We start from the raw sequence: 12,982 nt of genomic DNA on the forward strand, positions 1-12,982 counted from the left end.
CTCTTCTGGGTACTTATTATCCAGTAATTGCTGCAACTATTTTGTTAGCGATCAGGAGTTCTAATCATAAAAATGGCACCCATTATGCTTTACATACAAAAGCTTCAATTGTTCCTTTTTTTTTTTTTTTTTTTTCCTTTATTGTGAGGTATTCTTTTATTTTAACAAGGTCAGATGCCTTCCCATCCCACCTTAGTTGCAGGTCAGCTTCAGCCCAGCAGTGTGAGAGTAAATCTCCAGGTTGAAAACAGAACAGTGCCTGAAGACAGTCTGTGGAAACCAGTAGAATAATTTAGATTTGAATCAGAGTCATTAAGGTTGAAAAAGACCTCTAAGATCATCAAGTCCAACTGGCTGCCTTCCACCTTATTGCCCACTGACCATGTCCCTAAGTATCACATACCCATGCTTCTTGAAATTTGTGCTGAAGTTAAGAATTAGCACAGTTCCCCTCACAGGTTGATGAGGACTTTCCTTTTGAAAAGGTGGGCAATAAAACTGCAGATGTTGGAATTTTACTTGGTAGAAGACAGACACCTCCATACTCTGTGCATTAGGGTTATCTGGGGGATTTTTCAGTCTCGACCACAGTTTGATCTGGCTGCTAAGAGAAACAACAGCATCATACAAAAAATATCTAGAGCACAAGCATGAGGAGTATTCAGGATCTGAATTCACCCACCCTTATTCCCTGTGAGCTGCAGTGTTAGGTAAGCAGTCCTGGCAATTACCACCCAACTTCAGGTGCTTCTATTGCTCTGAGCTACCTGAGCAGGTAAGTATTGCTCCAGTGAGTACAGGGCAAAGGCTGCCTGGAACACATTATTCAAGGGACATAACTACAGCAGAATCTAATTCTGCATGATTTACCTAAAAAAAAAAAAAAAAAAAAGTATTATTTTATTATTATAATAAATAATAAAAAGGCAATAATTATGCAGCAAAAATGATTTTCCTTTGATATGTTGTACTCCAGCCTCCCTTCTCACCCTTCCCTACCTGAAACTTAAATCACATCTGCGCGATGTTCAGACTGGAGCTGAAAGCAGGGCTGACTTCAGACATGTGTGAGGACTCCACATGCTGCAGTGTGCAACTTCAGGCAGGTGTTCAGTTGAATCTCTGGAGGGATTGATTGCTGTTTATCATCAGAACAAGGGGAATCTCTCAGGCATTAGCCTGTGAAATGGTATCACAGGTTAAAGCTATACAAGATCAGCTTGAGCTCATGCTGCAGTGGTTGACTTTTTTTCCTTCAAAAGAAGATTACATGCTGAGTTGCTCAGAGTGAGGATTTCCAGCTCTTTTCTCCTCCAAGATTTTCTTAATAAATAATCATTAATTGCATTCTGGCAGTCTCTCTGGCACATTCTGCCTATAAATCTCTATGCAACTTCAAGGCATTAATGAAAAAGGATACATCCACTGAGGATCGTTAAGGTAGAATTCTGGGTGGGGTAAAGGGATTTCAGAAAACTCTTCAGTTTTGAGAAAAGTCTTGCTGGAAGTGTTACCATGATAAATCACGCCCTAGGAGCAGATAGCTATTAACCCAAATTTGAGCTTTTTTTTTCTCCTCCATGAATTAGGAATCACACTGGAGGCTGTGGCTGCACATGGCAGTGGTTGTCCTGACCTTGTTTCCTCTCCAGATTAAGAGTCTTATAAGGTCTTGAGAAAAAAGCCGTGGCATTTCTCTGCACTGAAAGCAAGAGAAAGGCAGATGCAATAGTGCACGGAATACAACACAGCAGCAGGCCACACAGCAAACCCCAGCATCTCCTTTTGCAGTCCCTCTTTGCTCTTAGTGGGCACTCCTTGCCTAACAACAAGAAATCAGTCTGGTTAGCAGAAGACAGAAGAAATTTGCTAACTGAGAGATAGAGAGAACCTAAGCTCTTTGACTCCCATAAACCCTTCCTTATGTTTGGATATTATTAGCACCTGTTTTCTAATCCATTATTTAAAGGTTTTATGCTTAAGGGCCGAAATTGCCAAGGGTGTTAGGTCTCACTCAGAAAAAAAACAACTGTGTATAGTACAGTTGTGATTACTTTAGGCAAATCACTTGCTCCCTGTTGACAAGGGAATATAACCAGTACCTCATTTCCAGCAGGTGCTCTTAGGTTCTCTTCCTCTGAAGAGGGCCTTGTTTTTTTTATATGGCCCTATTTTCCATATACTGAAAGGATATCAGTCCCTGCCTCCTTGAGGTATTCATCAAGAGATAATTGTGCTGCCTGGTCTTTACAGCACAAGAGAATGATCATAGACCTCCCTGTTTGCCTCAGCATTTATTGCTCTTAACCAAAGTAACTTTCTGAGCTAATAATGTTCCTCGGAGTCTCCATGTGTATGGTAATATATCAATATTGTGCAATCTTAGGCCAATCTTAGACTTAAGGACTGGTTTTCTCAGATGAGCCCAACTGCAGATGGTCTACTTCTAAGAGCACCATGAGGCTCAGGCATGATCAAGAGTATGTGAAGACCTCTGGGGAGTACAGAGACATAGGAAATCCAGCTGCGGGCAGCCCTCTGCACTGGGTGCAGCAGATCACTCTTTCCCATTGACACTAAATTTACCTCTTCATCAAATCATAGAATAGTTTGAGTAGGAAAGGACCCTTCAAGGCCGTCTGTCCCACTCCCTGCACTGAACAGGGACACCCACAGCTCCATCAGTGCTCAGAGCCCATCCAGCCTGACCTTGGCTGTCTGCAGGGATGGGGCACCACTGCCTCTCTATGCAATCTGTGCCAGTGCATCACCGCCCTTAGTGTGGAAAACTTCTTCCTTATATCCAATCTAAATCTCCCTTCCTTCAGTTTGAAACCTTCTTCACCAAACACACATTTTACTTCAATATTGTAGGGTCATTAAAAAAAAAAATAAAACAACACCTTTTTATTGTTTCTTGTGCTTTACAAAAATAGAAACAAAGTTGGTTCTACCACTAGGGTGAGAAGCAGAGAGTGGTCTGCACCTATCTAGCTGCTTTTGCTCTGCCTGACCACAGTCTTCTGCTCCCCAACAGCACCAAAACAGAGCAGCAAGGTGGGGAGCAGAGAAGCCAAAACCACAAGCCTTAGAGCACTGATTGACTGGGAGATGTTCTACTCTCAGGACAATGAGATGACCTTGAGTTGATCCATTACAGAGATAAGAGCTGGTTGTGGGGTGCTCAAGCATCTCCCCAGCTCTCACCTTTGAGAGCATCTCGAAGGGGTAGTGACCACAGTGGGGGGTGCCTGCAGGACTCTCCATCACCAGCAACGTTTCTGGGTGACCCAAATGGAGAGCTTGAGTTCCACCAGCCTTTGCTGCACTTATCTCATCTGGAGCACAACTTCTGACTTATCTGTGCAGGTCCATCTCTGTGCTGCAACGCCAGCAGGCAGAGCCCACCAGCAGATGCATGGGGTGATACTGCTGCCTCAGTCCAATGCCCCTGTCCTCACCACGCTCTCTGAGATTAGGATCTCAGGTTGCTGCTGGGAAGCAGCTGAAGTACCACAAGCCTTATTGCTGAGGTCAAGTCCTCTGGACTTACAGCAGTTACACCTGCAGAGGGTAATCATAAGGGTTTTCTGAGCTGGTGTTTTTTTCACCCCTCAAGATGTTGTCCCTTGTGCTGGGATGGACTGTATGATGCACAGAGAGATGGGTGTGATGCAGAACACAAGGGCGAGAGATGATAGCCCCTCCCTACTAATCTCCTTGTACCCAAAATCTGTATAAGAGAGAGCTGCCTTATATGCTAAGGCATTAATGCATTAGTGCTAAGAGCATTAGGGGCTCAATTAGTACTGCAACCTCCACACCCCCACCCACCACGTGACCAAGTTTTAAAGAGCTCCATCCTTGCCTGGCCCTTGTGCCTTCCTGCAATTTCTTGTCATTTCTGCAGCTATACTAAAATACAACCACGTGTCAGCAAGAGGCTTGATGTTCCTTTTCTAGATGATGTGAGCCCTTACCAGGAATCAGCTGCTCCATGGACAGTTCTGATTGATTCCTATAGCCACGCCATAATGTTTCTACTTTGAGAGCTTGCCTTCAGCTCAGAGGCATTTTCTGAAGAGCAGAGGTTTTCATGATGAGGTTGTTTTCACAGTTTCAATTGCATAAGCCTGAATTCATCCAAGTTTCAGGCATTTACGTAGTTGCGATGAGCATTCCTTAGGTATAGATCTTTGTTGGAAATAATTCATATAAAGAGGATGTAGGGGTGGGGCACATCTGGTGTGGAAAGCTCCTGCATTCTGAGGAACGATGCATCTTGAATCCAAACCAGAAGATTTGGCCCCAGTTGTACCAACTCATGGGGAGATCCTTACTTTCATCCCATGAGCTCTTTGCTATTACAAACACTTTGAACTCCAGAAAGCAACGACAGAAATGATAGTGCTGAATAGGACACCAAAATATCTGGTTCTCTTCTGGCTGCACAGCAGGCTTTGAATGCTTTAACACATGCTCTGCAACCAAGGCATGGATTTCTACTTAACTCACCCGATCAGCAGCTACTGTTAACCAGAGGACATAGGACATGGAATCATAGAATCACTAAGGTTGGAAAAAATCACTAAGATCTTCTAGTCCAAATGTCAACACATCACCGCCATGAACAGCACCATGCTTTTAAGACCTTCCCGAGGTGTCTAAGGAAGAAATGTTGCAAACTGGGGGTTTTCCCCACCAACGGAAAGGAAACGATGCCTCTAGAGAGGATTTGTATACAGTGTGGGATGGTTCGCACAAAATCCTGGCAGGAAGGTGTTGTTTCAGAGAAGGTGCACAAACTGCATTATGTGTTAAATAGGGGCAGAAAAGTCCATGGTGGACTGAGAGCAGCCCCAGGCTGGGATGAGGCCAGGAGGGAAGGGCTCATCAGAGCTGTGGTTACTGGGGACACCAGGAGTCACACTCTGCTTTGCTCTGAGCGAAATGTCTGGGAGTGCAGCCCAGCAGAACAAGTCTGGTAGGGTTGTTGGCATATGCATACCGGTGTGATTGGTATGAAATCATGCCCTCACCCTACCTCCCAGTGAGCTGCTGAAGAGCTTCCCTGTTTTGTAATATAGATGACAACATCCATCCATTCCCTGCCAAGTGGGGATGTGAACGCGGCAGGTAAACACCCCTGGGGCCAGCAGGTAAGATGGGGTCCTGCCCATAGCTGCTCCTGGTGCTGGGCTCACCCCTCCATGTGCCTGACACTGTCATCAGGCTAGTTCTGTCCCCGCCTTTTCTCACTATACAACAGCAGAAAGGAAAAGTCAAATTAAAAAAATGTGACTTTGCATGATGGTGAAAGATACTGCTAGGGATTTTACTCATATCTTATGTAACTTCAGACTTATGTCCATTCATAGGTATCAGGTGAAGATACAGATTTTCCATTACAAAGGTGTAAATGTGGAGGAAAGATATTAAAGTTGAAGGAGCTAGTATGGCTTTATGTCATTGAAAATAATCCAGAATTCCACCCTCACTTGGTGTTGAGCATTATAACCATCTTGGGTGTGACAGTCTGCTTAAGAGTGAGAAATTGGCTCTGCTGAAGGACTTCTGCAGATACCTGGCTATGGCACTGCTGCAAACCCCAGTGCAGATGGATCATCCCCAGTGAAGAAGGACAGACTGTGCACTTATCTTCTAAAATTACCAACTCTGTTTGCCACCCCCCTGTCCCTACTGCTGTAGGCAAGTCAACACCTTGCCCAGCTCTGACTTCACAGAGGTGACTCCATTTGCTCTTTCATGAGATGGATGAAGATTCTTACTAGGATATGTTTTACTCTCTTTGGTAATGGAGTTACCCAAGGATGCACTGGTAAAACTAAGGAGTAAATTAACCTGGAAGCATATCTGAGCTTGTGTATGGATGGTCAGGCTGCTGAGAGCTGGTCAGGCTCACTGTGAACTCTGGCTACTTGTGGGTTAGTTGGTGATAGGTGGACAGTTGGACTGGATGATCTTGAAGGTCTTTTCCAACCTTGGTGATTCTATGATTCTACACTTCCAAAAATAAAGTCAACTCCATGGCATCATGGTCCACTCTCCCAAGAATCTTCCAGGCATGGTTCAGGCTGAATTTGCTAGTGCCAACATGGCCAAAACTCATCAGGACTATCAAAGGTCAGAGAATAGGCCAGACACTGTTTGGTTTACAGGCTTTGTAGTACCTTTTTATTATGCTGTCTCTGATGGCTGTGGTTTTGTTGGGCATGAATGTATTAGTATCCTCAGGGCTTTGCCCTGTAAGAGCCTCAGTTTGCATTGTTTTAGAGGTTTCACAGAAAGTAAAAACCACCTGGGTACTTTGAAGTATCTGCATTGTTATGGCCATTTATAAATATCATCGTGCAGCTTGTTTCTTTCTCATTCCTGCTTGCTGCCAAGAAGTAAATTAGAGTGAATATTTTCAGTGATTGTTTATGAGTTTACAGAATCCCTTCACACCACTCGGCGTCTGCCATTGCTTGGTAGCAATGGTAATGGGAGGATGGTTGGACTAGATGATCTTGTAGGTCCTTTCCAACCTTGTGATTCTATGATTCCATATGCACTCAGCACAGCTCTGAGCAGTGATGGGCAGTCAGCTCCCACTATGGAGAACGGGTGCCCAACCTTCTGGCTTGTCCAGGCCTCACTGAGTGAAGAGGAATTGTCTTGGGTAACGTATGCATAGGTTACTCCAAAAGTAATTCCTCCTATTTATTTCCATGGAAACTGCAGCTGCTACAAAGAGCACAGTAACACTGTTTGATGGAACAAATTCTCAGCTACAAAATGCTATTTTTCAACATAGTTGCCACCATTAGCTCTGCATTTTTACCAGTGGTGAACAAGAGCATGCATGCTGCACTTGTATAAAGCTGCATCAGCAGAGGATGTCTGCAGTGATTTTTAGGGGCAGAACACATCCATTTCCCTCAGACTGTATTTGTACGTTCTGTGCTTTAGCCCTCTAGCCATCTGCGTGATCTCCTGCTTCATTCTCTCCAGTTTGTCAGTCTCTTTTTCCATGAAAAAGCCTGAAACAGAAAAGTCCAAATCTAGATTAAGTATTCTGGATGCATCTCACAAAGTCCCAAATACTTCCATATAAAGGGGAATAAGTCCTCCCTATCACGCTCCAGAAGGCGTAGTAGGGCTTATTCTCCTCTTGAGATGCTTTCCCTTCCATCTCCTTGGCATTTTTAAGTTCTTATACGAACAGATGCACCTGAGGAAGGAATCAGACCCAAGCTAAGCTAGGAGAGAGCTGGGGATGCTGGATCCTTTTCTCCTCATGGCCCCACTGAAAATCACAAGTGATAAGAAAAACCAGTAGCAAAACTGCATGAAGAATTCAGCAGGAGATATCCAACTGGCAGCTGCACTGGATGGAAGAAGAACAGGGAATGGCAGTATATCTCTGGGCACCACGCTGTCTTGCATGGGTTGGCTTCCTATCTCACTCATCTTTTGGAGGTTGTCCATGTCCACCAACAGACAGAAAGATAGCAGGGTTTGGTGCACCTGCGAGATGATCTTAGTGGTCTCTTCCAATCCTAATGATTCTACACAGTAAATCTGTTTTCTTTTTCAGTGTGATTTTTAGGGTACCTATGAAATAAAACTAAGATGTAATCCCTCCAGGCCCTAAACTCCATATAAAATGTGCAGAGCCAAGTGTGGAGGGAGTGTGGTAATCTGCCCTAGATTAGACCCTGCATAGGGAAACCAGAGATATTAGGTATTCTGGCTCTTACAGAGATGTTTACTCTTAAGATAATGAGCAGCCTGTTCACACAAATTAGGGTGGGTCATGTTTGCATAATGTTGATTTCAGAGGTGAAATTAATCTCACAGGCAACTTGTTTCCATTGCGGACAATCCATTCAGCACATTCGATAGAGGATCAGATCTCAGTCTGACGAAATTGCTGCAGGGTGGATTTTGAGGGAAAGGAAGGAGGAAAAGGAAAGCACAACCAGAAATGTAGCTGAATTTTCCCATATAGTTGCTAATGGATTGCTAGATCTAGGCAGAATTTAGCCAAGGTTTTATAATTTATTTCTTGCTGACCTTCCTAACAAGAGGATGAGTTTTACTATAATTAATTCCTTATTCATTTTGTGAAAAAATACAGCCTCAGTCATGGAACATCTCCTTCAATCCTCCCATGCTTCTTGCCCCACAGATCTTGCAATCTTCACTCTCTTCCTTACGAAAACACATCCATTCATTACCACCCCAACACCACTTTTCAGAGCCACCACTTTTCAGAGTCATCACTTTTCAAGCACTCACTTTGAAATAAAAAACAACTAATGACATTCCTTGTGTGTGTGTTTTTTTTTTTTAATTAAATTTTAATTAAACAGTAAGAAATTAAATTTCTCTTTGCAGTCAGCTAGGTTGGGAAGGGCCATAGGGCATTATGACAAAGTTGCAGATTTTCTAAGCTTTCAAAGGGTAGGGATCTATGCTGATTTACTTATAATCAGCTCACTGAATAATGCATTGGATGCCAATGATGGACTGAAATCCTGAGAAAGAGCCAGCTTCCATATTTCCATAATTCGTTTTTTTTGGAGAGGAGAAGTGCAGAAGGGAATAAAAATAAATTTTACTTCATCCAAGTGTTGGAAGGAAGAAGTAAAGGTGTAAAGTCAGGGGCAGGCTGAGCTCATCTTCATGCCTTATACTAACTTTGGTAGCAACAAACTGAGATGGCAAAAAGCAATGGATCATTGGTGGTGGAGGGGCTCTAAGGTACTGAACACAGGGAAGCATGAAGGCCTTTGTTGTTTATGGTCACAACACAGAGCAAGAAAGAAGCTGTCCAAGACCTACAGAAGCTCATGGAGGCCACCTGGCTCAAGAGCAGAAGTCTAGGGATGGAGAAATAGTCCCAGATATTACCCACAAGTGGAATGTTCTTGTTGGAGAAATGGTGGAATGGAGGAGAACTTTGAGCATAGGAAGGGAAAGAGTGCTTGTGACTGCCAGTAAAGGGGAACCTACAGAGACCTCCTGAAATGAGTGCTCTTCTCACTGTTAGAAGGTAGCCAAAATCCTTGGCATAATTTTTGGTGTGAGCCCTTTAACACACCACTGGGGCAGGTCACAAGCCAATACAAAGCAGGGATCATTCCTAAGAAATAGCTTGGGTAAGGCCACTGGATTTTGGAGACTGAACAAGTGAAGGCATGTCCGGATGGTGACCAGTGGCTGAAGGTGAAACCAACGGTGCCATCGCGTTTTCATTTTATAGCACAGATATAGCCAGAGGTGTGTCCCAGTCTAAGACGCATCCCTCAAAAGAGAGTCCACATTCCCATTGGTGATTCCTACAGCCACCCTTTCCTCTCCTTCCTTTTGATCCATTGCTGAAATGAGAACATTGACACTGGTTACCTCCACCCAGCTCTGACTCGATTCTGGGAGATAAATTCCTAATTTGAGTACAAATTGCCAATTCCCATCCATCCTCCAGCATGGTTTCAGATTGTTCCTCCACAGCATCCAACAATTCCCCACTTACCCCAGAGCTTCCCCCTGCTATTGCTTTGCATGGGGCATGTCTCCCAACCAGCCCATTGTGTATCATGTTACAACTGATGCCTGATAAAGATATCAGGCTTAGAATCACAGAACTAGAAAGGTTGGAAAAGACCTCCAAGATCATCTAGTCCAACCATCCAGCTATTATCAATATTTCCTTACTAAACCATGTCCTCTAGTACAACATCTAAATGTTTCTTGAACACCTCCAGGGATGGTGACCCCACCACCTCCACGGGCAGCCCATATTCAGCACCTGACCATTCTTTCTGAGAAGTTTTTCCTAATTCCATGCAAGAGATTGTATTAGAAATATGTTAAAATGTATTAAAAGCCATTTCTTTATCCCCCAACTAATGGAACGTGCATCACAGAGAGCAGAACTCATACCTTAGGAGACCCATAGGCTGTGCTTTATCTTCTCAGCTTTTTTTTTGCAACATAGGAGAGCTCAGGTCCCTCACAGGCATCTACCAGCAGGTTGTGAGGCCACATCTCATATTGCCTAATGACTAAGTAACCTCAGCTGCTGTAGGGAGCTCAGGACTTTCAGCATAAGCTTGAGGTCTCTTTCCGCTATAGCTGTCCTTCAACACTGGGATGTTACTAGTTCTTGGTGCTGCAAATAACTTCCTCATGCAGCTGAACTTTGGTGTCCCCTCTGCCTGTTTCTTGTCTGCAGGCCTCAGGGAGGAAATCCTAGCACCTCATTTCATGTTGTGTGACGCTGCTGTGAACTGAGAGCAACTCCTTGTGCTTTCTTGGAGCTACCTCACATTGATGTGGGTGTGATTAGGTGCTAAGGGGGTGCAAGGAAAGAGTGGGTGAAGCTACAGCTGGTGGGCCAGAGCTTACAGGGAAGCAAATGAGAAATAGTTACCCTGAACCTTAGGGGGTAGCACTCAATGAAACCAGCATGTGGTTGAAATGAGTCCATATCCTAATATGAGAATATTAACTCTGCATTTTGGCCTCCTAGATGCTCTGTCTGTAATGGGCTTGGGGTGAAGGATGTTGATACTGAGTATTGTTGTACACTGGCTGAAGTCCTCTGGCACTTCAGTGATAACAGTGCTTACACAGGCAGTAAAACACTGGTGGTGAATCAGGAAAACTGGGTACTGTTGTCTAAGCTGCTCCAGGCTCTTCCTGTGGGGTTAGGATTTATCTTCCCAAGCTTAACCATACAAAAAGGAGCAGCGAAAGCCAACTTCATCATTCTCACTGCCCCTTATACCTTATAGAGAAGATACTGAATAACGGAATATGAACAAAGGGCACTTCTATAAAGGACAAGTTGTCTTATTTTTAAATAGATGTCAAAAGCTTCCTAGCTACCTCTCAGCTTTCCCCTTTGGCTAGAGGAAAGCTAAGGAGATTATCTTGGTCTTCAGTTTTAGGCTGTACTTCTACTAGCAAACCAGGGAGTCTCAGAGCACCACTGTCTACTCTGTTAAATACTTAACATAGACCACAACATGGTTTTATATTGGTCAGCTGGCACTGGCACAGGCCATTCCTGTGCATAACTGTGGAGCTAGTACTGACTGGGGACATTCCCAAAGGCAGTGTATGAGCATCATCCTAATGAAGAGGTTAACGTTTTGGTTGAGGACTCATCACAGCAGTTTGGCCAGGGAACGGGCCTGATAATATTTAAATAACCAATGGAGATATAACCCCCAAGTGCCTAAATTAAGGTAGGATAAACAGCATCCTGGTTATTTTATGTGATCCTATGACTGATGCTGAATCATCCTCCACGCAACGCTACAATGCGATAGAAAGTACAGCAGTAATAACAGGGTGGCAAAGCCCTAGTGCAGCAGCCGTGGACTCAGAAACAAAGGGAAGACTACATGTAGAGTCAGGAATCTCCAGCAAGACACCCTTGACTCCACTGCCAACCCTTAAATGAGGTCTGGGAACGGATGGATCCTGGCTCCACCCCTTCTAGTCACTCAGGTGCACTTCACCAGTGCTGTGAATGCCAGTTCCACAGAAATATTACCAGTGATGATGATGATATGATAGAGAGTGGTTATGATTTTTTTTTCTTCTTACCTCCCTGCATGCAGTGCCAGGTTCAGTGCTCAGTGCTACAGATCTGGTGTTGAACAGGATTGTACTGTACTGCACACACTGAACAAAAGCTGTATCCGAGCCTGTTTGACACTTGTGTATCACTGCAATGTTGATAACACATTTTTGGTCTCTTCCTTGTTGTCCTGTTGAGGAAGGTGTGCAAAGTTACACGCTATTTATTGCACAGTTTCTCTTTTATAATTGCACGAAGGGTGTAGGCCTCGCTTCTGTGTATGAACCAACATTTGCAAAGTCTGACAGGGTACTTAGGAAAATTTGCACAGTGATAACCCATTCCCATTTGTCCTGTGGATCCTGAAAGATTTACATGTCTAGGTAGGAAGAGGATGGGACTAGAGAATTCCTAGCCTTTTTCCTGTAAGACCATTCCTCTGACATGACTCATTTGTGGACATCAAGCTTGGAGAAAGTCTAGATGTGCCTCCAGGTGAGATCCGTGGCATCAGGCTCTTACATCCCCATGTAATTAAGATCCTTCAGATATTTCCCATCAAAAAGAATCAAGGGAATGGAGCACTTAATAACCACATCAGTTTACTCAACACTGCTTTGCATCAGTTCCCCAGTGGGCTTGACTGTGCTTTTGCCATGTGTTGCTGTGGATTTTCCTCACCAACCAAATATCTTCATTCCAACAATCTCATCTCCCAGGAATCAACCTATTGCTACAGACATTTCTCCCAAAAGAACACCCATCGCTCTCCAAGTCATTACTGTCACCTTGGAGGAAATTAACAGCAGCATCTGTTCATTAGGATTTTGCAGAGAATAATGGATGTTAGATAATTAAGCTTCCCAATTCCCTTCAGGGAGGAATTGCCATTTGTGTACAGCAGACAGGTTAGCCAGAGCTCACTGAGGGTAAGGGGCTTGGAAGAGGCTGTGTAATGATTTGATGACAGAAGAAAGTCTGTAATTGTGGAGTCCTGATTCACGCCATTTGTAATTGCCATCTGCCATTAACATCTCTCAGATTGCAGGATTAAGAAATAGTTCTCCATTCCCCTTCAGACTTAAAACCCATGTAACCCTCACACCTGATTTTTAGAAATATTCCCTGATTTTGTAGAGGACATTTTGTAATTTGGCAAGCAGCAATAAGAAACTGAACGATCTGAATCGTTCTCTCCGATTAGGTTTCTCATAACATTTTCTTCATCAAAAAGGCACATTTCTGAAAGAAAAATACTGCCTCCAGTTACTGTTTCACTGACTGGAAGGGGATCATATGATGGAAACCCCATATCTTCCCACCTCTGTTACTGTGATACTGTGTCTTGAAACACTACTGAGTTTTAAAGTTAGGATATTATTA

This window comes from Meleagris gallopavo, chromosome 2 (assembly GCF_905368555.1).
Source record: "Meleagris gallopavo chromosome 2, MGAL_WU_HG_1.1, whole genome shotgun sequence".
Classification (NCBI taxonomy): Eukaryota; Metazoa; Chordata; class Aves; order Galliformes; family Phasianidae; genus Meleagris; species Meleagris gallopavo.